At 43.2% G+C, this 26,654-nt stretch overlaps 1 protein-coding gene across 3 annotated transcripts in view; it reads left to right on the top strand.

Moving 5' to 3' along the window:
- Window positions 1-26,654, top strand: part of slc20a2 (solute carrier family 20 member 2) — a 109,516-nt gene that overhangs the window by 3,436 nt on the left and 79,426 nt on the right. Inside the window, exon 1 of one of the 3 annotated variants that reach the window (XM_072517016.1) lies at window positions 1,003-1,155. The exons of the other annotated variants lie outside the window; for them this stretch is intronic. The gene's annotated coding sequence lies outside the window, so the exon portion shown is untranslated. Of the gene's footprint in view, window positions 1-1,002; window positions 1,156-26,654 lie in introns of those variants that run through there. 3 annotated transcript variants of the gene reach the window in all.

Raw genomic sequence — 26,654 nt, 5'->3', positions numbered from 1 at the left:
TGGCTGTGTCCCCCCTGTGTGTGTGTCTGTGAGAGGGGGGGTTGTGGCTTGTCCCTGTGTGCGTGAGAGATCCTGCGTGTGTGTGTAAGAGAGAGGCTGTGTGTGTGTGTGTGTGTGTGTGTGTATCCCCCCATGGCTGTGAAACCCTGTGTTTGCGTGCCCTGGACATTGCCTTGCGGGGTGATCCTTCAGCTGACCTGCTTCAACTACACAGAGCTGGTACATCTTAACAGTGAATCACTGAGTGGTGCAGTGAGGAATTTGCACATTGCCCCTTGTCTGCGTGGGTTCACCCCCACAACCCAAAGATGTGCAGGTTGGGTGGATTGGCCATGCTAAATTGCCCTTAATTGGAAAAAAAATAATTGGGTACTTTAAATTTATTTTAAAAAACAATGAATCGCTTGAGTTTTCTGTTGGCAGTGAGATAATGGACCCAGTTGTTGTAGCACCGCAGGCCGAGGGGGGCTCGCAAACCCTAACAGAGTTGGGAGCGTGATCGTGGGACTGAGACACAGCCCAGTATCATCTGCGGATCAATCAGTCTTGTGCTGCTCTGAAGCTTCTGCACTCTGACCCCAGTCCTTGTTGTGCTGTTAAGTGTAAGGTCCTGAAGAAATATTACCCATGTTTCAGAAGACTAAACTTTTGCCTAAAACAATGAATGTTGGGCAATTGGATTATGTTGTGTTCTAGGAAGTAGTCTGATACCTTTTCGCTGGCCACCTGCTATGATTTATATGGTGGCAGTTACAGCCCTTACCCTACTGGGGTGTCACGGTGGCATAGTGGTGAGCACTGCTGACTCACAGCGCCAGACACCTGGGTTCAATTCCGGCTTTGGCTGACTGGAGTTTGCATGTTCTCCCCGTGTCTGTGTGGGTTTCCTCCGGGTGCTTCGGTTTCCTCCCACAGTCCAAAGATGTGAAGGTTGGGTGGATTGGCCATTCTAAATAATCACTTAGTGCCAAGAGGTTAGATGGGGTGACAGGGATAGGGAGGGGTGTGGGTCTAGGTGGGGTGCTCTTTCAGAGGATCCGTGTAGATCCGATGGGCCAAATGGCCTCTTTCTGCACTGTAGTGTGTTATGTACTCTGGGATAACACAGGCTGCAACTCGATGTAGCTTTGACGAAACGATACTCCAGACGTTGAAGTAAGTTATGTGATTTATTGAACCATTAGCACAGTTCTCTGAGTTCGACTCTCCTGCTAATCTTGCTATAGTAACTCAGCCTAACTAACCAGTCTGCTCTAAGCCACGTGGTGGGTGTGATGCTTCTGATCTGCCCCTGTCCTACTCTCCAAGTGTCGCCTGTGGAAAGCGAAAGAGCATGTGTGCCCTGTCCTTGTATATGGGTTGTGTAATGCCCCCTTGTGGTAGTGTCACTTCTGGGTGTCTTGGACTGCTCATTGGTTGTGTCCTATTCTAAGTGTTCGTTAGCTGCATCTTTGCATATCATGACATCTCCGGTGCTCCCTCTAGTGTTTACTTAGTTGTAGTATAACCCCTTGTGTATATACGGTGATGCATATCGCCACATGTAGGGCTTCTATGATTTTACCCTTCTATGATTTTACCCATCGGCTATAGATAGCACCAATGAGAAGTCAGCCCGAGTTTGTGTAGTCTGAAATTCAAGCAAAATATTCTGGATGCTTGAAATCTGAAATGAAAACAAGTGCTGGAAATACTCTGGCCGCATCTGTGGAGAGGTAAGCAGACTAATATGTCTCTTCTGCTGTTCAATTCTGAAGAAGCCATATTCTGCTTGACATAAGTCTCGTTCTTGCCACAGATGCTGCCAGCCCTGTGTATTTTCATCACTTTCTGTTTTAATTTGTAGTCTGTAGTTGTCTGGATGTCTTTTGACTAACACGGAGGTGTTTATTTATGATTGTGCAGTTCTGTAGCTTAATTTATAGAATTCCAGTTGATCTCTAAAGATCAGATTAGTTCAACTCGTGTTGTGATTAAATGCTTCTGTTTACTCATTTTGTGCAGCCTATTTTACTGTGGTCAATTCATCTCTTCCTTCAAAATTTACAGTACCCAGTTAAAAACATTAATTTGTGACTTCCCCTTCTGATTCCTGTTTCACGTGCAATTAACTTATGATCATTATTTGCAGGATACCCTCGTGCCATCAGATTAACAAATTCTGGTTTGCTACTCCACCAAATCCAGTATGGCTTGTTCCTTTGTCAGCTCTAAAATATATTGCTCCTGAATACTAGATTCTTGAAATGCATTAACCATCCTATTTGCGCTGTGAAAACTAATTTCTCCCGTTATAATGATTTTGTTCTTGCCACACAAGCTTTTTGTCATCTGTGCCAATATCTCCTTGTGGCTTGGTGCCAGATATTTTTTTGTTTGTTAACATTTCTGTGACGGACTGTGGGATCTTTTACTGTGTTTAAAGAAATGAAATGTGGACGGGTGTTGTTGCAATGGTTAGTATGTGCTTCAGCGTAAGACCATAAGAAATAGGAACCGGAATAGGCCATCCGGCCCTTTGAGCCTGCTCTGCCATTCAAAAGGATCGTGGCTATTCCGCACATGCCCTTTCCCCGTACCCCTTGATTCCCTTACTGATTGAGAATCTGTACCTCTCTGCCTTAAATTACACAAGGACTTGGCCCCACAGCTCTCTGTGGCAAGGAGTTCCAAAGACACTCGACCCCCGGAGAAGAAATTCATCCTCATCTCAGTCTTAAATTGGCACCCCTTTATTCTGACACAATGCCCTCTGGTCCTAGACTCTCCCATGAGGGGAAACATCCTCTCTGCATTTACCCTGTCAAGCCCCTTCAGGATCCTATATGTTTCAATGAGATCATCTTAAGAAGATTCTTCTAAATCCAAATGAGTAGAGTCCCAATCTGTTTAACCTTTGCTCATAAGATAATCCCACCATATCAGGGAACATTCTCTAACCCATCTCCAGGATGATAATGCAACACTCCTGGTGTTTCCTAGACACCTTGGTACTGCCAGGTTGCTGGGCCAAGGGGTACTCTGCCCTTAAGAGGTGGGGTTGGGGGGGGTGGGGGTCCTCAACCTCTTGAAAGGTAAATTGGGGGGGTCCAGAGGCTGCATTAGGCGGGGTGGGGGGGGGTTGGGACTACCTGGGTGGCATTTGAAAATGAGCTCGTCAGTGCAGGAAGTGAGGTAAGTGTGGCGTTGGCAGGGGTGTTCCTCGCCGAGTCCAAAACAAAACAGAATTCCATTTGATAGCGGGTTTGCTTTCGGCGCTGCAGCGCTGGGATATACCCTGCTATATATGCCCAAAACGGGACTGTTTTCTGGGCATTAAATCGTGCCTGTGGTCTCCCCAGCTCCCCAGTACAGTGTACAGTTGCAGCAAGACTTCCCTACTCTTATACTCCAACCCCTTGAAATAAGGGCCAACATTCCATTAGCCTTCCTGATTATCTGCTGCACCTGTGTGCTAGCTTTCTGGGTTTCATGCACAAGTCCCCCCAAGTCCTTGTGCTGCAGCTTTCCTCAATTTAAATAATATTCTGTTCTCTTGTTCTTCCTTCGAAAATGAACAACTTCACATTTTCCCATATTCTACTCCCATTTGCCAACCTTTTTCCCATTTACTTAACCTATCGATATCTCTTTGCAAACCGTTTGCATCCCCCTCACAACTTGCCTTTCCACCTATTTTTTGTGTCGGCTGCAAATTTGGCTACAGTATTTTGTTTTCTTCCTCCAAGTCATTAATATATATTTTAGACAGTTGTGGTCCCAGCATTATTTCCTGTGGAACCCACTAGTTACAGGTCGCCAACATGGAAAACTGACCCCTTATGCCCACTTGTTGCCTGCCCATTAGACAATTCCCATGCCAATATACCATCTCCATGGTGTCTTATGACTTAATTTAATAATAATCTTTATTAGTTCACCAGTAGGCTTACATTGACACTGCTATAAAGTTACTTTCAAAATCCCCTAGTGGCCACACTCCATCTGTTCGGGTACACTGAGGGAGAATTCAGAATGCCCAATTTGCCTAACAAGCACTTCTTTCAGGACTTGTGGGAGGAAACCGGAGCACCCGGAGGAAACCCCCGCACAGACAGTGACCCAAACTAGGACTCAAACCCGGGTCCCTGGTGCTGTGAAGCAACCGTGCTCACCACTGCCGCCCTTGTGAAGTACCTTGTCGAGCGCCTTCTGGAAGTACAAATACAACATATCTACTGGTTCCACTCTGGTTGAGACTTCCTCGCAAAACTCTGAATTAGTAAGACGCACTTTCCCTTCCCTAAAGGCATGCTGTCTGTCTCTGCTTGATTAGATTATGATTTTCCAAATGTGCTGCTATTACTTAATTGATTCCAACATTTTTCTAGCAATAGATATTGAGCTAATCTGCCTATAGTTACCTGCTTTTTGCCTCCCTCCCATTTTGGATAGGTGTGTGACACTGGCAGTTTTCCAATTCAGCAGTACTCCAGAATCCAAGGATTTTTGGAAAATTAAAATCCATACATCCACTAACCCTTTAGCAGCTACTTTTAGGATCTCTTTTTACATCTTACCAATTGCAACCAGCGTCTTGCACCCATTCCCATTTCTTAACGCGTTTCCACTATCTGAACACCCATGCTGAAATCAGATCTTTAAAGAAAAGACACAATTACCAATAGTGCTGCTACTCCTTTCCCAATTTCCTGGCTTCTCTAAAAATTGTGACCTGGAATATTCAGCTCCCTGTCTCATCCAGTTATAGCCACCTCTTTCGCTGCATCTAGCTGTGTTTGTTGGCCTTTATTTTATTGTGCTTCTGTACATGAAGATGGGTAACTGTCCCCATATGTTCTGCAGGTCTTTACTACACGTTTGCTGCTTTATTTTGAATTTAATTGACCTACTCGTTGGTTCCCACACGAGCTGTTTTCCTGCCCACCATCTGATTCCAGCACCTCTTGTATTTTCTTCCTGGGTGTCCTAAGCCCTGGCACATGGGGAGCAACACACTACTGGGAACTGGAGATCATATTTGATCAATTCCCCCAAAATCATTGGCAAAATTCTGCAGATGCTGGAAATCTGAAATAACAAAGAAAAATGCTGGAAATACTGGGGTCTGGCAGCATCTGGTGGAGGAGGAAAGGGTAGTGAAGGTCAATGTCCTTTCATCAGAACTGATTTTAAGTGGTGAGGGGGGAGGGTGCCGGGTGCGCCGATGGGGGGAAAAGGGAATGTCTGATGTGGTTGGAAGACTGGAGCGATGTCCGCATCACTGGACCCTAAATAAATATTTATGAGACAAATCCAGTGTTGCATGTTCCTCGTCAGCCCTCGCGTTTTCCTTCCTAATCTGTGCTGATGGTCACCTAGTCTCCCTTACCACCTTCTGCAGAACCTGGGGGTGAGCACTCTTTGGAAGACATTCACCCAACTGAATGTTGCAAAGTTTATGTCCAGTTGACCCTTGCTGTGTAACTTTCTGTTGGTGTATAGCAATTGCACACCATTCATGTGTTGTTTCACCATGCACATTAATCTGTCTGGGCATGGCCACATCATTCATAGCCCTCACAGCACTCCATAGTCTAATCTTGGTGATTTCTATGTTTATACCAAAATATGTTAAATTATTTCTATTTAGTCTGATTTATTATTTTCACTTATTTTAAAATTCTTTATCCTAAGCCCTCGAGCTATTGTACTTGGCTCTTTCTGGTCACGAGGCGTCTCACTAATAAATTTTGAGAGTGGAAGGAGTGGCAAGAAAATATTCCATTAACAAATTGTTGGTGCTTGTACCATGAAAAGGAGGTGGGGTGGTGGTAGGAGGAGGGGTGTGTGGGGCCGACTCTCCTTACTCAAATGGTGGTGACAATAAATGCAAACAACAGGGGAAAGCTTCCAAACTCTCTTTACCAATCACTGTCATGTGTTATTGGCTGCCAGTCCACAAATGCCTTGGTTTTTAAATTTCTCATCCTTGTGTTCACATGGTTCGTTACATCCCAACTTGATTTTGTCTTTTGCCCAGGATAGCATATGGTTTGAGATGGGGGTGGGATGGACAACGTCTAGCCCTGATGCTTCAGCCATATGTATTTTGTATGTGATGTTTAACTTCCTCCAGCTCTACAACTCATGATCTCTTGTACATCTCAACCCCTCCCCCCAATTTTCTTGATGCTATCATTAATGGTGGGGCTTAGATGGCTGACGGCACAAAGTTCCAGAATTGCCTCTCTAAACCCCTCTACCGTTCCTCCCTTTTTAAGATACTTGTTAAAACTTGCCTCTTTGACCTAGTTTTGGTCTTCTGCCCTAATGTTGCCTCCTTGCTAATTTTTGTCTGCATATGCTCTTGTGATGCACTTGAAGCCATTTTACAATTTTACAATATTACAAAAGTGCTATATAAATGCAAGTTATTGCGATCTGCATTTGGGTACCCCACTGATGTGATCCACTTTTTAAGATAACATTATAAATGTTGAAAGGTCAACTCTGTTTTTCCATTCATAGATGTTATCTGATATGTTGCATATTTCCAGCATTTTTTTTGTCTATCGTTCAGATTTTCAGCATTTTGGTTTTGTATTCGAGATTTACAGCAATTTACTTTTTGTATTTAAAAATGTTCATCGTATCTGGGAATTTAAAAAAAAAAAAAAAAAAAAAAAATCCGTTCTGTTTGTCATCTGCAACTGATGTGAAGTTGGAGCAGCGAGAATGCTTTTGAGGAGGTGGTGATTTCTGGCACCAAATTTCCAAACTCTGGCTGATTTTGACAATTGACAATGGCGGAGCTGTGTAATTTGAAATATCTTGTTGCTTTATTGCAAAGCTTCCATAGACTGTGTATTAAGTTGGTTGTGGAAATAATCTCTTGTTGCTGTCAGCTTCCCTCTTTGGTAGCTGAATGTTCCAGCTTAGTGGTTTGGAAGTGAAATTGTAGCTTGCACTAAGGAGAGATAGCATCTTGAATGATGTTTTAACACTTGTGCTTATTACATGTAGAAGACTGAATTGTGGCATATTGAATTGCATAGAATCTGCCTGTTACAGAATGTGGAGTGTATTTAATTACTATAGATCAGTAGCAATTATTGATCTTGAACCTATTTAGTCAAACATTTGATCTCTCAATCTTCAGTATAATGTATAAATTAGATTATTTCTCCAAATGTCAGGCTTTTGGGAGGGAAAAAATCCTGTTAATTTCAGAAATAATGACTGAAAGGCATTTGAAACATTTTCTGCATTTGAAATTCTCGGCACAAGTGTAATTCTGAATGCATGTGAAAGGGCTCAACAAACCATGGAATGGAGGGGGGGGGGGGGGGTGGATGGACTGAATTGATTGTGGGGCTGGCATGTCTCTAGACGGGTTTTAAGATCTATGCATGCAAAGACAGTAGAGTGACGCATAAAATGTGTTGTGTTTTTATTTCTGGATTGTGGCATTGCTGTAATGTTGCCCATCTCTGGTAGTTCTGAGCTGGTTATAGTGGGCTGCCTTGATGACCTGCTGGTAGTGGTTTGATGTAACTGATTACTTGCTTGGCTACTCCAGAGGTCAGTGGGGTCAACCATGTTGGTTTTGCCGGAGTTGCATATTTGCCAGACGTGCACCCCCCCCCCCCCCCCCCCCCCCCCCAAAACCCCATCAATAAACCAGATTCCAGCACTTTATTCTCCCATTAAAATGCAATTCTCAGATTGCCATTGTGGTTTAGAACTTTTCTGCTTTATTATTTTGGGCCTCTGGATTACTAGTCCAATGACACTGCCTCATTATTGTCCCCTCAATTAATTAAGCAAGTTGTTCCTGTCTGGAATTTGCCAGCGTTTGGGTGAGGATTGTGTGTGTGTGTGTGTGGAAGGTGTATCACTACACTGCATCTAATTGCAAATCCAGTCTTGTGCCTCGATGGCTTGCTTTACTGTCATCTCAACACAGACGGGACCTTTTTGTAACCTGCCTAGTCAGAACCTCTAAATTGCCAGCTTTAGTCTTTTATGCCTAATGTTGCAATGCAAAAGAAAATTTTCTCTCTCTCTCTCTCTCTCTCTCTCTCTCTCTCTCTCTCTCTCTCTCTCTCTCTCTCTCTCTTTTTCCCCCCCCCCCCCCAATCCCAGTAACCCCACCTAACCATTTAGGACACCTAAGGGGCAATTCGTCACAGCCAATCCAACTAACATGCACATTCTGACTATGGGAGGAAACCCACGCAGACACTGGGAGAAGGTGTAAACTCCACAAGGCTGGAATTGAACCCGGGTCCCTTGTGCTGCGGCAGCAGAGCTAACCACTGTCACCATGCTGCCACTTTTGCTTCATAATCCCTTTAACAACAAAAATCGAACCATTTTTATCTTTGAAGTTTCAACTGACCCAGCACCCACAGTCTTGGGGAAGAGAGCTACGGATTTTCACCTCTCCTTGTGCGGAAAAGGTGTTCTGATTTTTAATTAATGCCCCCTTGTTCTCGATTTTCCTTAAGAGCAAAATTGGATGAAACTGATCAAACTTAATTGGTTGTTCAATTTATATACTGCAGCAGAACTTGATGATTAACCTAGTTGGTGGTTCTAGTTGTCTGTTGCTTGAAGGGAAAATTTGAAGATACTTGGCAATGTTGTGATAGAGCAAGTTCCTCTAGTGCAACACTAAGCACAGGTCCTAGTAAGGGGAGCCTGAAAGAAGGTGAGATCATGAAGGAATGACGCGAATGGCTTAGGTGGCTTAAAAATTAAAAGCTAGGCAGCTAAATTTGCCCTACACTCGCCCATAGTGCTGCTATTCTGTGCGATGATAAATTCATTGTGTTTTTGCAATGAGTGACTGCCACTACACATTATTGCTAGTAAAGGGAGCAGTGGGAATGTTGGGACAATTTTGTCCAGCCAAAGCTGACATCATGGAATTTGGGATATCTTTGCAGTTTCACATGAAGACCGAATTGTGCATTGATTTCAACACCTTGCTGTTGTGAAATGAGATTACATTTTGTTAAACCGGAGAAAGTGACCTATTCTGGCTACTGCTAAGTGTAGGTTTGAGCAGAAGTTTCTTCTATATAGCCCTTGGATGCTTAAAAGTCCAGATGTTCAAAGCACATCAAATGGATTACTGTGGTGGAGTCATGTGGTGTAGCCTATTGCCTAGAGATTACCTGAAAAAGTGAACTCTAATATCCTGTTCCTATAATTGTACTAGACCACTGTTTCATAATGCTCTGAAAACCAGAGGATGGGCCTTTCATGTTTCTAAAATCAGACAATAGACTCCTAACACTTTATTTAAAAAAAAAAAAAAAAAAATTGTTCTTGGGATGTGGTGAGGCAGACATTTATTAGTCTTGGGAAGGTGATGGTGAGTCACCACCTCTGCTGCAGTCCAGATGATGTGATGCACCCACAGTGATGCAAGGGAGCTGGTTCCAGAGTTTTGATAGTGGCTGTGCAGGAACTGCAATATGGTTCCGAGTCAGGCTGGGGTGTGTGCAACTAGTGAGGAAAACCTACAGGTGGTGGTGATCGCATGCAACTGCTACTCTTATCCTTCTGGGCTGTAGAGGGCATGGATATGGAGGATGCTGTTGAAGAAGCCATGGTGAGCTGTACTGTACTGCAGGGCATTAACACTCCTGGGATAGATTTCAATCTATCAGACTGCTCTGGGGATGTTCCAGTACTGAAGTGTCACAGTTGGGGGAAAATGCAATTTTGCTACTCGTTTCCTCTTCCTGCCTCGTGCTATCATAGGATTAATTCCTGTCCAAATGGATGACCCTTGCTGATTGAATCTCATAGAATTTACAGTGCAGAAGGAGGCCATTCGGCCCATCGAGTCTGCACCGGCTCTTTGAAAGAGCACCCTACCCAAGCCCACATCTGCACCGTATCCCTATAACTCAGTAACCCCACCCAACACTAAGGGTAATTTTGAACACTAAGGGCAATTTAGCATGGCCAATCCACCTAATCTGTGTTTGAAATGTTTAATTCTGTACATTGCACAGAATGCAGGAACCAAAAACGCTGCAGATGCTGAACTGCTGGAATTCTGAAATGAAAACCGAAAATGCTCAGCAGGTTTGGCAGGATCAGTGGAGGGAGGAAACGATTTAATGGTGCAGATCAATGTCATCAACCTGTTTCTCAAGTTGTTTTGAGTTGAAATACCAATTATTGTGTCACTTCGTGGTTTGAATAATGGACTTCAGTCGGTCAACTGTTCAAATTCCACAAATTTATTCGTCATGCACCACACAAATGTCCACTTTTTAAAAACTAAGTTCATTAATCATTCATGATGGAGAGTGCGCTATCCCTACCTAGTTTGATCGATATATAAATCCGATTCTATAATATATGTAAACTCTTGGTAGCCTCCAAAAAGTGGTTTTGCATGCCACTCCGTTATAGGAGATGGTGAGGATTTAGTAATGACTTGGATGTTGGGATAGAAAGCCACATATTCAAATTTCAATAGATTAAGTAAATGGGCGAATGGGAGGTCATTCACATCCTAACAAAAAGGATAGACCAGGGTACTTTCTAAATGGTTAAAAGCTAGAAAGTGTGGAGCACAGGCAGCACAAGTGGATAGCATTGTGGCTTCACAGCGCAGGGTCCTAGGTTCGATTCCCCGCTGGGTCACTGTCTGTGCGGAGTCTGCACATTCTCCCTGTTTCTGCATGGGTTTCCTCTGGGTGCTCCAGTTTCCTCCCACAGTCCAAAGATGTGCAGGTTAGGTGGATTGGCCATGATAAATTGCCCTTCGTCACCAAAAAGGTTAGGAGGGGTTATTCAGTTACGGGGATAGGGTGGAAGTGAGGGCTTGAGTGGATCGATGCAGATTTGATGGGTCGAATGGCCGCCTTCTGCACTGAGGTCCCAAGAGACTGGGCAGGGATCTGTGGTGGGAACCAGATGTACATTTATTTTTCTGTACCTGTTCAGGACAGTTTTGCAATCGATGCCAATTGAATGGATACAAGTGATGTTTCAGCTATGCACAACCTTGGTTAGACCGTCACCACATGGAATGTAGCAGTTCAAGAAGGTGATAGTCACCAATTTCTCGAAGGAAATTAGGGATGTCGTGCCAGTTCCTCCCACCAGAGAGAATTTTTAAAAAATGACAGAACTGAAACAGGCCACTCTGTAAAATCCAAATCAACTGGCGTGTGGGACAGTTTAATTTGAGTGTTTTAAGTCAAATTGTACGACCTTAAAAGGTGAAGATGCATTTTGACTATGGTTGGAATAGGAGGGTTCAGAATTTTCTTGGCAATGAAACTGCAATTGGCAGCAAGAATCACTGTCGTCTTGATTTTCACCAAGTTGCCTTGTATAAGCAATGAAGTGGTCTACTCCCCTAGTCAGAAAGTGGCTTCTCAACCTCGTGAGATTATCTCGATTGGGCTGAACCAGGAAGTTTCTACTTTCTCAAGTGACCCATGGCAAGCTTACTAGGTGATTGTAGTTAACAAGTGGCCCATATTCACAATCTAGATTTTTTTTTTTTTTTTTTTTTTAAATTTTTTTTGCGACTTGGTCATGAGATTGCTAGTAATTGGCAGGGTGAATAAGTGTCATCTTTAAAACTGGAAATTCTAGGTGGCTTGGCCATGCCAAATTGCCCTTGGTTTCCAAAAGGTTAGGTGGGGTTACTGGGTTACGGGGATAGGGTGGAGGCGTGGGCTTGAGTAGGGTGCTCTTTCCAAGGGCTGGTGCAGACCCAATGGGCCGAATGGCCTCCTTCTGCACTGTAAATTGCATGATTCGATGAAATACATGCATGTAAGTGCATGTCAATTGGAATCTGAACAGTTTTGGATCCAGACCGCTCAGTAGGGATGTCGTGACATGTGTTTACACCCCAAACCTGTTGTCTCTGTACAAATGTTGATGACCCTGTTGTTGTGCATTTCCAGCCATTTCTGTCTTTCATGCATTTTCCATAAAGGCGTCCACTTCTGCCTCTGTCCGATCACTTCTTTCTACCCTTCCTCAACTCCTCTGCTGCTGGAACCCTCGTTCGTGCTTTTATTACCTTCCAGTTTTGCGTTCCAGTGCTGTCTTCCTAGCTGGGCTTCCATCTTCTTTCAACTTTCATCCAGTATGAATTTAAGATCATATAAAATTCTTCTACTGGTATCTCAGATCTCACCCCTTCACCCTTTTGCACACCGATCAACATACAGGGCCCACCAATCATAGAATTTACAGTGCAGAAGGAGGTCATTTGACCCATCAAGTCTGCACCGGCCCTTGGAAAGAGCACCCTACCCAAGCCCACACCTCCACCCTATCCCAGTAACCCCACTTAACCTTTTTGGACACTAAAGGCAATTTATCATGGCCAATCCACCTAACCTACACATCTTTGGACAGTGGGAGGAAACCGCAGCACACGGAGGAAACCCACGCAGACACGGGAAGAACTTGCAGACTCCGCACACAAGTGACCCAGCAGGGAATTGAACCCGGGTCCCTGGAGCTATGAAGCAACTTTGCTAACCACTGTGCTGCTGTGCCGCCCAATGCCTCGAGTTAATTCTTTTTCCATCTTTATGGTCAAATCCCTTCATGGTCTCCTTTTATCACTAGAACCTCTCCAGCTCTACAACCCTCTTGAGAGCTCCAATTCTGACCCCTTTGTGCAGCCCCATTTCCTGCACTCCGTCATTGATGGCCAGGTCTTCAGCTATCTCTGCCCTGAGCTCAGGAATTTGCTCCCTTAATCTTCCTGATTCTTTATCTTCTCGACTCCTTTTAAAATCTACCACCTTTGATCAAGTTGTTGGTTGTCACTTGTCCTTGCATTACCTTGTTCAGTTCAATTTTGTGACCTGGTATTTATGCTGCTTGTGGTCAAAAATTTGCCATATAATTTAAAGTTGTTTATTTCATTTCAAAATCTTCACAGATGAGATTGCTTTAATTTCTGTGTTTGCAATGATTGTGATTCAATGATCAGCGTCCGTACTTGCCAAATGGTTTGGTAGTCCCCCTGTGGTACTGCTTATTTTGATACTCTGTTGAATGATTTTAAGCTGGCGTAAAACTCAAGCACTTAACCTTCGACACAAACCATTCTATCTGTAGCACTGAAATTGTAAAACCACATACCAGCTTTAGGCCATGTTGCACTTCTGCAGTAGAACTATTCCCCATTTACCTCAAAGTCGGTTAAAATTGAATGAAGCTAACAAATTGAGCCACCGTAAATGCAGTTTGAAAGAAGTGCCTTGATAAAAACTAGGTAAGAGAAGGTGCTTTTTGTTGTGTATTTGGGAGTAGCTTTGAATTGTCTTTTACTGGAGCAACCTGTTTTGTGTTTGCATGGTTGTACCTACATTTCCTATTTCTCATTGATTGATTGTTACATGTATTGAACTATAGTGAAAAGTATTTTTCTGCGGCCAAGGGAACATACACAGTACGTACATAGTAGACAAAAAAAATAATGGACAAATAGTGATTGGTTACAGTGCGGAACAAGGGTTCAAACAAAGCAAATACATGAGCAAGAGCAGCATAGGGCATTGTGAATAGTGTTCTTGCAGGGAACAGATCCGTTCGAGAGAGAGTCATTGAGGAATCTGATACCTGTGACCCATTTCATCCGAACACTGCCAGTTTCCCCTTGTATGCCCATGACACCCAGCTCTGCCTCAACACCATGCTTATCCGACATCCAGTATTGGATGAGCAGAAATTTCCTCTAATTGAACAATGGAAAGGCTAAAGATGTTGTTGTCTTTAATGCCTGTGACAAATTGTGCTCCATGTGTACCAACTCTTTATTTCCTCACCCTCTCCCCCAGCAACTCTGAGGCTGAACCAGACACGCTCCTTGGGGTGACCCTGAGATGATTTTCCAACCACATATTGGCGCCACCACTGGCCTCGCGTACTTTCATGTATGTACCATTGCCCAAGTCTGCCCCTACCTCTGCTAGTCTGCTGTTGAAACCAGAGTCCATGCTGTCTTATGTCCGTTTAATGTACGTGAACACCACCAGCTGCAAGTTCCCCTCCAAGCCCCACACCATGTTGACTTGGAATTCTTTTTCGCCATTTAAAATAATACTTATTATTGTCACAAGTAGGCTTGCATTAACACATGAAGTTATTGTGAAAAGCCCCTAGTTGTCGCATACTGGGACTTGTGGGAGGAAACCAGAGCACCCGGAGGAAACCCACGCAGACATGGGGAGAACGTGCGAACGGTGACCCAAGCCGGAAATTGAACCTGGGACCCTGATGCTGTAAAGCAACAATGCTAACCACTGTGCTACCGTGCCACCCATTCTTTCACTGTCGCTGGGTCAAAATCCTGGAACTCCCTTTCTAATAAGCTGTGGGTGTTCCTACACCACATGGGCTGCAGCATTTCAAGAAAGCGGCTCGCCGCCACTTTCTCCAGGGCAATTGGGGATGGGCAATAAATACTGCCCTGGGCAATAAATGCTGGCCTAGCCAGCAACACCCACATCTCATGAAAGCACATTTTTAAAAAACCGATACTGCCTGAGCGTTTTGGGGCGGATGGCATGGATGGAAATTTCTGGTGTTGGTGACTCGCTACTGATTCAATTCTCAGCTCCTGAGAAATCTCGTTCTTAAATTCTGATACTGTTCAAATTTCCGAATGAATCTGAATCACTTGATTCTAAAATGCAAATACTAGTATCTAAATTTCAAGTAGCCCCAACACAACTTGCGTTTTTTAGCACCCTTTTTAATTCAGTAAAAAATGTTTCTAGTCGTGTCACCAGAGTGCAAACCAGACCACAAAAAAATTTGACCAAGCCAAGGTCTTTAGGATGGGGGGCTTATTATTTGGTCAAAAAAGTAGAGATTTAGGGAGGGAATCACAGAAGTGCCAGGGCTCCACCACAGGATGGTGCTGTTAGCTACTCCAGGAGCCTCCTGTACCCCTGCATTGGTTTAACACTTTTTTTTTAAGCCTCCACGGGCCGCGAGAACACTTTTTTTTTGGACTGCAGCTGTCATACAGATAGAAAAATATATTTCCGGTTCAGCTTTTGACTCTACACCAGCACCACATTTGCTTGCCCAGTCAGCCAACTTGTGTCAATGAACATTAGCCTGGCATGAAGGTCCAGTGGTATTGGTTGGGATGGGGCATGGGTGATTCACACAAGACTGTTTGTTTGTGTGCTGCAGTTTACTTTTGGGAGAGTGGTGGTGCTGAAGAGGAGAAATCTGTTGTGTTTAGAAGCTCAAGTAGGCCCGCTCAGAATTTCTATCCTTTTCCACTATTTAGTTGAATCATGGCTGATCTGTTCCTCAACTCAATTTGTCTATCTTTTCTGTCCCATATTTATTGATAACATTTCCCTACAAAAACCTCTGCAGCTCAATCTTGAAAATTTTAGTTGACCTGGAATTCAGTGCATTTGGTTTTGTTTAAAAAGTTCCCGATTCTTTGCAATCCAATCATTTTGGACATTGAAAGTGGCATGTTCCAAGGCTCTTCACAATGTTATTTAAGGAAATTTTACAACTTTCTACTGTTGGGCGAGGAGAAAAATGGAGTTTCCAGTGGCCCAAGACAGTGAAAACACAACACAAAGTGTTTTAACTGTCGTGAACAGGCAAGTGGGAGGGTTTTGTAAGTTTTAAAGAGACGTTTATTGTTCAATACTCATGTGCAATTATACTTGCACTCACTTTCTCGCACTCACACACACAAACAAAAAATTGCGATTATAAAAGTTCAAGAGCTGTTTTTCTTTGGGTGAAGACTTGAAACATTTGTAGGCCTATAATCCTTTGTGTCCACTGAAGAAAGGTTCTGCTAGATTTGAAGGATCTGTTGTTTTATGTTCTCAGTAGCAGATCCCTCTTATAATCCAATCGAGTACAACCTAGTACGGTTCCTTGGGTAGAGGCCAACTCCAGTCTTTGCCTAAATGTGACTTAAGTGCAGGAATTCGTAGCCTGGGTGTTTTCACTTGGTTGACAATGGTGTTTCAGCCTGTCTGATCCGAATGTGCCTTGTCTCTGTCATGTGACCAGAGCATCTCTTCTCATTGTCCTAGTAAATAGGTTTTGATGGGTGGGCCATTACTCATCCACATAACCATCTTGATGAAATAAGAGCTTTTCACACCCATTGTTTCTGGATTTCAAGTTTGGAGTTTAAGAGGCTGCAATAGTATTGTGAACCCAAGTCTTTAGTTTGAGAAATAATAATAATCTTTATTATTGTCGCAAGTAGGTTAACATTAACACTGCAATGAAGTTACCTTGAAAAGCCCCGAGTCTCCACCGAGGGAGAATTCAGCATGTCCAAATTGCTTAAATGTAGCCATTTTCACAGGAAGGGTCATTTGCATTTTAATAACTTCATCATCGCAACTTGTCCAGATATGAAAATTCACTCCTTCTTCTTGCAGTTCCAGGTGTTGGCAAGAACAAGGTCCCCTGAACCCTCCACTCCATTTTTGTTAAAAGTGTCCATTTTGGTTTAATTCATATTGTGTGACACAGCTGGAGGCAATAAATGAAATGATTTTTTTTTTCTTCCCTTTCATGATGCAAATATTAAACCCTAACCATGGGTTTCATCTTTTGTGACTGCTTTCCTCCATTCCCTTAAGTTTGGAGCATGTGTTATTGTTGGACCTTGTATTCTATTGGCAAATCCACTTCAAGGATCATGGCATTCCCCTCCAGGGATCCAGTTCGGCAATCTGTTTCGCACTGTGACAGGAAAGTACCAATAATAATATCATTATTGTCACAAGTAGGCTTACATTAACACTGCAATGAAGTTACTGTGAAAATCCCCTAGTCGCCAGATTCCGGCGCCTGTTCAGATACACCGAGGGAGAATTCATAATGTCCAAATTACCTAACAGCACGTCTTTCGGGACTTGTGGGAAGAAACCTGAGCACCCGGAGGCAATCCACGTAGACACAGGGAGAACGTGCAGACTCTGCACAGTGACCATAGCCAGGAATTTAACCTGGGACCCTGGTGCTGTGAAGCCATAGTGCTAACCACTGGGCTACCGTGCTACCCATTCTGATGAAACAGTCAGTGATTTGACAGCTCCTCGGCCATTAATGAAATTCCATTTTTGAGAAATCTGAAGATTGGATAATCCAGGAGTGCTGCACTGCCAGAGATGCCATTTTTTGGGTGAAATGTTGAATTGTTTGCCTCGTCAGGTAGAGGCAAAAAGATCTCGCTGCCTTTATTTGGAAGTGCAGGGGCATGAGTTCTCCCTGGCCCTCAATCTACATTACAATAATAGATTACCTGGATATTTACCTCCATGCTGTCACTTAGCTGTGCACAAGTTTGTTGCTGGCTTTTTATATGACAAAAGTGAATATGTTTTAAATATGGCTTCTTGAAGCTTTTGGATGTTCTGAGGTTGTGAAAGATATTTAATCTCTGCACGATTGACTTTTTTTTTTTTTTTTGCTCCAGTTGATCAACTGGACAAGACTCTTGCTCTTTCTCTCACCCTTTAACCCAGTAACCTGGAGTCTTCTGTGGAATTGCCTTGAACATTGGTATTAAAGATGTTGGATAAATGTCAAGTTGCGATCTAATCCATGCCCAGCCAGTTTAAAATGTAACTTGATCCAGGAACTATGACTATAATTGTCTTCAGAATTTACAACGCAAGTGATTTGTTATACTAATAAAAGACTGGCATTCATCGTGCTTCGGTCCATCAAACTTGTGCCAGCCGTCTGCAAAACCAGTTTAGCTAGCTCCATGGCCTTTCCTTGGGGCCCCATTTTTTAAAAACCTTTTTGCTTCTCCAATTAAAAGGCCTTGATTGCCTGACTGTGTGGGCAGATTCTGTATTCTAGATCAAGATAAATGTGTGTCAAAGAAGAAAGTACAGCATAGGAGCAGGCCCTTCGGCCCTCCAAGACTGTGCTGATCGTGATGCCCTCACTAACCAAAAAAATGTCTGCCCTTACTCTGACAGTATCCCTCTAGTTCCTCTCTCTTCTTGTAAACATTCAGATGCCTCTTAAATGTTGCTTTTTTTTTTTGTTGACAATTTTTAGAGTACCCAATTATTTTTTCCAATTAAGGGGCAATTTAGTGTGGCCAGTCCACCTAACCTGCACATCGTTGGGCTGTGGGGGTGAAATCCATGCAGACAGTGTGTTATGAGCCAGGGTTGAGAACCCCAAAGTGAATCATGGCGTTCACCTGACCCACACCTTTTAATAGATTGTGGTATGGGGAGCGCACGGCCCACTGTACAGGTGTAGTACAGCAGAAATGGAAAAGTATTTTTTTAAGCAAAACAAAACCATATTGATTCTATGAACTCCAGTTAACCTTTTAAAAACGTACAATGAACATGAAATGAAATGAAAATCGCTTATTGTCACAAGTAGGCTTCAATGAAGTTACTGTGAAAAGCCCCTAGTCACCACATTCTGGCGCCTGTTCGGGGAGGCTGTTATGGGAATTGAACCGTGCTGCTGGCCTGCCTTGGGTCTGCTTTCAAAGCCAGCGATTTAGCCCTGTGCTAAACAGCTCCTTAGCAACCATTAAAGGGGCTAAAATACAACACTGTGTAATCCTTAATAACTTCCCAAACAACATCCAGAAGACAAAAGAAACACCTTTTAACAGAAACACATTACGTTTACATTCACTACTGAGAACACTTATAATTCTGAATTCACCAAATGATCAAAAGATAGTCTTTTCATGGCAGAGAGATCAACAGTACACCTGCTCTGTCTGGCTTCAGCTCCCAATATTGAAAACAAAACTAAAACACACCCTGCAGCAAACAGCCTAAAACAAAAGTAAAAAGCTGACAGCCTAGCTCCACCCACACTCTGATATCACTGCAGTAATATGAGCAGCCAAATATTTCTTAAAGCAACATTCTCATGACACCTTCCCCTCCTCCCCCACCCCCCCCTCCCCCAAAGAAAAAAACCCCGATCGACTTCAAGTTGGTTTCGTTTTTCACCTTTTCACTATCCTTTAAGAAATGCACACAGTAAATACACTTTTCATTTCAACAAACAACACACTCAAACAGGTATAATAATATAGTCCCTTTTTTTCCCGTTCGTCTTCCTCCAGCTGAAATAATCCTTCTCAATTGATAGTCTCTTTGAACAAGGAGGTCTCTGCACGATCCATCCATTCTCTACGTCTCTGTGAAGTCAGATACTTTAGTTCAATCTGAGCACAAAGAGTCCCTTATAACTCTCCAACATAGGAGCATTGGTTCTCACAGCTTTCAGGCAGTCAAATGCCTTTTGAAACTCGGCTGTCCACTGGAATTTGTTACGCTTCTTGAGCAAGTCCGTCAGTGGAGCAATCACGCGACAACTTTTGCACAAATGTTCGATCAAACAAGAAATCGCATCATTTCCCTTTGTCTTGAGGGTATTGAAAACTCCTCAATAACTTGGTTTCACATCTTGTGTGATCATTCGACCCTGTCCGATTGTATGGCCAAGGAAAGTGACTTGGGCTTTTCCAAAATCACTTTTGGCTAGGTTTATCACCAGACCCGCCTCCCTGAAGTCAATCGGATAACTATCGGATGCTTTAAATGTTCTTTCCATGTCTGGCAATTACCAGATCGTCGATGCATACTGCACATTGGGTAATCATGAAACTATTTTGTTCCTAACCGTTGAAATGTGGCTGGGCTGGGGTGTTTTTCATGCCAAATGGCATAACTTTGAATTGGTATATACCATCTGGAGTCACAAAAGCTGGAATCTCCTTCGCCCTTTTGGATAAAGGTACCTGCCAGTAACCTTTAAATAAATCCAGTTTGGAAATGGAAGCTGATTGTCCCACTTTCAATGCAATCCTCCAAACGTGGGATAGGATACGAGTCCGTTCTTGTAACTGCATTACCCTTTCTATAGTCCACACACAACCTTTGGTACCGTCCAGTTTTGGTACCATCACTATGGGTGAGTTCCATTGGCTGCAACCCACTTCAATTATGCCATTTTTAAGCATGCTCTCAGCCTCTTTGTTAACCTGTACCAAGTTTAAAGGGTTATATGGATGTTGTTTGATTGGAACAGCATTTTCTAAATGTATAGCCATTTTAGTACTTCCCAATTTATCTCTACAAACTTGCCCACGTAATATCAATAACTCTTTCAGGTCAGTTCGTTTTTCCTCTGGAAGGTAACTCAACAATTTATCCCAAGTTTTAAGAACATCTTCATTTTCCAATTTTAATTTGAGTATGTCATTCACAGTCTTCTGGATTTGGTTCATCACTTTAGAATCATTAAAACCTCCTCCTTTTTCTCTCCTTCCCTTTCAAAGTACCTTTTAAGCATATTCACATGACACTCACTTGGCGCGTTTTCCTTCTATCCGGAGTTTTTAACCACCATAATTCACCTCACTTAATTTCCTTTCAATCTGATAAGGTCCACAAAACCTTGCTTTTAAAGGTTCACCTATCACTGGTAACAACACTAAAAATTATTTCCACAGGCAAAACTACGAACTTTGGATTTCTTGTCCGCTACCTGTTTCATCACATTTTGTGCAACTTTTAATGTTGCCAATTCACCTGCTCTATTTAATCATTCCCTAAAATTTGACACTTAATCCAATAATGTAATTTCTGATTTCTCGCTCACCAATTTTTCCTTAATCAATTTATGTGGTCCTCTCCCCTTATGACCAAAAATTAGTTCAAAAGGACTAAATTTGGTTGATTCATTAGGTGCATCCCTAATTGCAAACCGTACGAATGGAATTCCTTTATCCCAATCCTCTGGATAATCTTGACAATAAGCCCTCAACGTTGTCTTTAATGTCTGATGCCACCTTTCTAATGCTCCCTGCGATTCTGGATGGTACGCAGTTGATTTAAGTTGTTTTATACCAAAGCTATCCATAACTTATTTGAATAACCTTGAAGTAAAATTTGATCCGATTGTACTTCTGTGGGTAGTCCATATCTAGTAGAGAATTTAAGTAACTCTTCCACAATCTTTTTAGCAGTAATATTATTTACTGGAATGGCCTCTGGAAAACTAGTAGACACATCCATTATCGTCAAAAGATATTGATTTCCACTTTTTGTTCTAGGAAGCGGTCCTACATAATCAATTAGGACCCTTGTAAAAGGTTTCTTAAATGCTGGGATGGGTATTGAGGGTGCTGGTTTTATCACTGCTTGAGGTTTCCCTATCACTTGACATGGTTGACAATTTAACTACATTTTTATGTAGTCCAGGCCAATAAAAATGTTTCGGGATTTTAGCTTGAGTTTTCCTTATTCCTAGATGACCTCCCATTGGTACTTCATGTGCAACTCTCAACACCACCTCCTTTCTATACCTTACCGGCAATACTACTTGTGAACTTCTGCCCACTTTTCATCCGCCTGCATATGTAAAGGTCTCCATTTTCTCACCAAGACATTATTAATACGGTAAAAACACTCTGGTATACACTCTGATTACTCTTCCGTGTATGCTTTCTGATGCATCCGTTTTATTTCCACATCTTTTTGTTGTAACTCCGCCAAATTTCCTGAACTAAAATTATCCGCCTCATCCTCCACCTGTTCTTTTCCAACCATCTGATCAAAAATCGTTTCTGATAATTGCACTTCAACTTCATCTTCACTCTTTGATTTCTCCTCTTGTCTTAACCTGTGACTTTGCTACCTTGTTACTACACAATCCGGAAAAATCCCAGGATATTCGTCCTTCAACCCTTCAGTTGTCGGATTTTCCACTGGCTTATCAACCACAGTCAGCATCACTCCCACCTGCGATCCAGCTATATCATGACCCAAGATAAACTGTATTCCTGGACAAGATAGTTTCTCTCTATTACTCCTACTACCACTTCACCACTCTTCACTGGAATTTCCAACCTTGCCTTATATAATGGAACACCACTCCTCTCACCCTGAATTCCACATATTACCACCTTTTCTGGCAACATTCTTCCCAAACTACATAACTCCTCATCTCTTACCATTTAAAGATTGACTAGCTCCTGTATCTCTTAAAATTGTGACTTCTTTACCTGTTCCTCCTGATAGACATGAGTAAACTTTACCCACACAAGTAAATTATTTAAATACACCTGGCACCTTCTTATCAATCACCTCTTGATCAGGCTGTGCAATCTTTTGCACCTCCTTCACTTTACTTGGGCTTTCCTTTACCACTTTCACAAACCCCACTGTCTTATCCTGTTTTACCACATCAGCCTTCCCAGTGCTTTTCTTCAACCACCAACACTGACTTTACATGGCCTAGTTTAATTCCGTGAAAATATTTGAAACTTGTGTCTCTTCCACCCTCCTGGATTTCTTTTTTAATAGAGGCATACTCTCTCTTTATTGTCTCCCATCAGATCACCTTTACTTTTACCACTTGAGTATTTCTCATTTCCCCAGTTTCTGTCCCTCACCGGTTGAAACTGATGTCGGAAACCAAGCTTTGATTTATGAACCAAATCATAATCATCTGCCATTTCCACTGCTAATCTTGCAGTTTTAACCCTCTGTTCTTCTGCATTAGTTCTCACTACATCAGGAATTGAATTTTTAAACTCCTCCAAAAGTATAATTTCTCTGAGAGCTTCATACGTTTGGTCTATTTTTCAAATCCCTTCTCCACCTATCAAAATTACTCTGTTTGATCCTTTCAAACTCCGTGTATGTTTGACCAAATTCTTTCCTTAAATTTCTAAACCTTTGTCTGTAGGCTTGGCACTAGTTCATATGCACCTAAGATGGAATTTTTTTCACCTCCTCGTACGTCTCCGATACCTCCTCCAGTAGTGATGCAAACACTTCACTCGCTCCACCCACCAGCTTTGTTTGAATCAGTAATACCCACATGTCCTGTGGCCATTTCATTGTTTCGCCATCAAATGAAATGAAAAAGGCTTCCGCCTCCTTCTCATCAAACCTGGGCAATGCTTAGACATATTTAAATAGATTCCCACCAAGCCTTTGACCATGACGCTCTTTCTCACTATCCTCATCACTATCAACCAACTGTACGTTTCCCTTTACGTCTGCCAATTTTAACTGATTGTCATGTTTCATGGCCATTTTCTGAAGTTCAAACTCTCTCTATCGTTTTCCCTGATCTATATCTTCCTTTCTCTTTTTTTTTTTTTTTTTTGTTTTGTTCTGTGAGGGCTATTCGTTCTGTTTTCCTTTCTTCTCTCTCTCGTATTCAAGCTGCTTTAATTCTTTCTCTGTTTAATTTGTAACTGAATGGTTGCCATTTCCAATGAGTCAGACTATCTCGGGCAATTTTACATGCTTAGCCACTGCCATAGTTACCTCATCTTTTCGCATTTTGTCAGGTAATGTTGACCAATGTTTTTGCCAAATCTAACGGTCTGCTTTTAGTCTCTCTCCGTAAGGTACTGCGTGTGATCGTCTCCACCCCCAAAACCTTCAGAGCCTCTGAAAGAGCCATTGTCCACAACACATTCCCCACTTAAACTAGAATACCACACCTGAAAAGCAACCACAATATGCTCACCCCTCACTGTCCTTAAGTTCACTAAGCCAATCCAATAGATAGCCATTTATCGCAGACGAGCCCTCAATTTGTTATGGGCCAGGGTTTAAGAGAACCCCAAAGTGTTTCATGGAGTTCACCTGACCCACAACTTTTAATAGATTGTGGTATGGGGAGCACACTGCCCACTGTACAGGTGTGGTACAGCAGAAATGGAAAAGTATTTTTTTAAACAAAACCATATTGATTCTATGAACTCCAGTTAACCTTTTAAAAACGTACAATGAACATGAAATGAAATGAAAATCGCTTATTGTCACAAGTAGGCTTCAATGAAGTTACTGTGAAAAGCCCCTAGTCACCACATTCTGGCGCCTGTTCGGGGAGGCTGTTATGGGAATTGAACCGTGCTGCTGGCCTGCCTTGGGTCTGCTTTCAAAGCCAGCGATTTAGCCCTGTGCTAAACAGCTCCTTAGCAACCATTAAAGGGGCTAAAATACAACACTGTGTAATCCTTAATAACTTCCCAAACAACATCCAGAAGACAAAAGAAACACCTTTTAACAGAAACACATTACGTTTACATTCACTACTGAGAACACTTATAATTCTGAATTCACCAAATGATCAAAAGATAGTCTTTTCATGGCAGAGAGATCAACAGTACACCTGCTCTGTCTGGCTTCAGCTCCCAACACTGAAAACAAAACTAAAACACACCCTGCAGCAAACAAGTAAAAAGCTGACAGCCCAGCTCCACCCACACTCTGATATCACTGCAGTAATATGAACAGCCAAACATTTCTTAAAGCGACATTCTCATGACCACTGGGAGAATGTGCAAGCTCCACACAGACAGTGGCTGGGATCGAACCCAGGTCCTCAGCGCCGTAGGCAGCTGTGCGAACCACCCTTCTTAAATGTGCGTTATCTTCTGGCCGTGTGTTCCAGGCACCCACCACTTTCTGCGTGAAAAACGTACCCCTCACGACTCGCTTAAGCTTTCTCCCTTTCACCTTTAACTTGTGCCCCCTTGTAATTGACACTTGCCTTTGAACAAGCCTTTGACTATGCCCCTCAATTTTGTAGACCTCTATCAGGTCTCCCCTCAGCCTCTGTCTTTCCAGTGAAAATAATCCTAGTTTATCCAACCTGGCCATAGCCAACCCGCTTGAGACCAGGCAATGTCCTGGTGAACCTTCTTTGCACTGTCTGTAAAGCTTCCATGTCCTTCTGATAATGTGACCAAACTGAGCCGCGCACAGCTCTGAAATGCGGCTCTCCACTTTTATAGATAAAAGTAGGGTTACATTGAGGAAATGAATCTGGATCATTCTGTAGAACAGACTCCTGGCCACAGGTTGTGAAGTTGCAGTGTGTACTGATTCAGCTCAGTTTTTGTGATTTGGCATTGCGAACGCCATGCCCTCGGTGGCTGCTGATGCAGCCTGCAGAGCACCTTCCTGCACTGGCTGGAAAGTCTGCCATGCCTTGGCTGCAGGAGTCGACGCTGCCAAACGGGTGAAAGGGGGCAGGCTGAGAACTGGGGGAGGGGGGACGGAGACGTGGTGGAGGCTGAGAATTCAGCCTTGGGGTCTAGGCCCTGATGGCTCTACCACATCTGAGATTAGTGGTGCAAGAGGAGGGGGATAAGTGTGTGCCTTGGTGGTGAAGAAGGGGATGAGTGAATTTGAGGGTGGAAGGAAATGAATAGGGGCATGTAGGGAATAGGAGGAAGGGCATGCAGAATTAATGGGAGCTGAGTGGAAATGCGGCCTGTGAGGACACGGAGTATGGGGAGGGGGGAGGGAGGGTGAACAATGGGGTGTGCAACAGTAATAATGTATAAAGGTATTTATTTGGTTAAGGAGCTCAGCCATGCCCTCGGTCGGTGTGCATCGGCCTGCTTTTCCTAGCCACTAATCAGCCCCTCCCCTCTCAAACTATATTGCAATGGAAGACTCTTCCCTTTGTGAGCTGCCAGTCCCTTTCCTTTATTTCCTATTTAATCCTTGGCTGTACTCTTAAGAGGAATCACTGCCCTGACCAGCATCCAGAAATGAATACTGACTGGTTGGAGAGAGATGCTCCTGAGGCACTGCTCTAATACGTGCCTGGTCCTCATTGCCTGCCTGACAGTTACTCATTTCTTCTCTGTCTGCCTGCACACTCCAGCTGTGGGGTGAACACCTGTGGGTACGTGGTATCCACCTAGCTTTCAGCCTCATGGTGCACTGTAGTGCTGCCAGCTGCTGCTCTAACTCCAGTTGATGATGCTTCTGTTCAGAAACAAATTTAAAATCTCTACTCCGAAATTGACTTCCTTTTGCTGGTTGCACAATTTGTTTTTCTTGCCCCACTCCCACAGGTCTCCAATCAGATCTACCTTTATATCTGTCTGCTCCACTTGCTCTCCCCCTATTCAACAATTTTGTTTTGCATTAAGGACGCTGTATAAAATGTCCTGAAGTGCCTTACTGTGTGTTTTGGCAGTCGTTAGAGGTGATATTGGATGAGATGGCCACCAAAGTTTGGTCAAACTGGCATGTTTTGAGTATTTTGTATAATAATTTATTGTCACAAGTAGGCTTACATTAACACCGTAATTAAATTACTGTGAAAATCCCCTAGTCGCCACATTCCGGCGCCTGTTCGGGTACACTGAGGGAGAATTCAGAATGTCCAATTCACCTAACCGCACGCCTTTCAGGATTTGTGGGAGGAGACCGGAGCTCCCGGAGGAAACCCACTCAGACACTGGGAGACCGTGCAGACTCCACACAAACCGTGACCTAAGCGGGAATCAAACCTGGGGCCCTGGAGCTGTGAAGCAACAGTGCTAACCACGGTGCTACCATGCTCCCGAAGGAGGAAAGAGGAGTCGAGAGTGGAGCTTGGTGGCCGAGGCAGTTAAAGGCCCCAGTGGTGTGCAGTTGAAAATTCTGTGGGCTTGACCGGGTAATTGCTGATGGCGTGTTTTCCCTTCTGGGAATCTAGAACTGGGGTCACTGTCTTGAAGTCCGAGGTGTCTCAATTAGGACTGATTTGAGGAGAAAGGGTCCTGAGTGTTAATGTTGGGAATTGTGCGCCCCTCCCCCATGGGAAGCAGAGGCTGGGTCATAGAACATAGAACA

This window comes from Scyliorhinus torazame, chromosome 9 (assembly GCF_047496885.1).
Source record: "Scyliorhinus torazame isolate Kashiwa2021f chromosome 9, sScyTor2.1, whole genome shotgun sequence".
NCBI classification, from domain to species: domain Eukaryota; kingdom Metazoa; phylum Chordata; class Chondrichthyes; order Carcharhiniformes; family Scyliorhinidae; genus Scyliorhinus; species Scyliorhinus torazame.
This window is presented reverse-complemented; position numbering and strand designations above follow the sequence as displayed.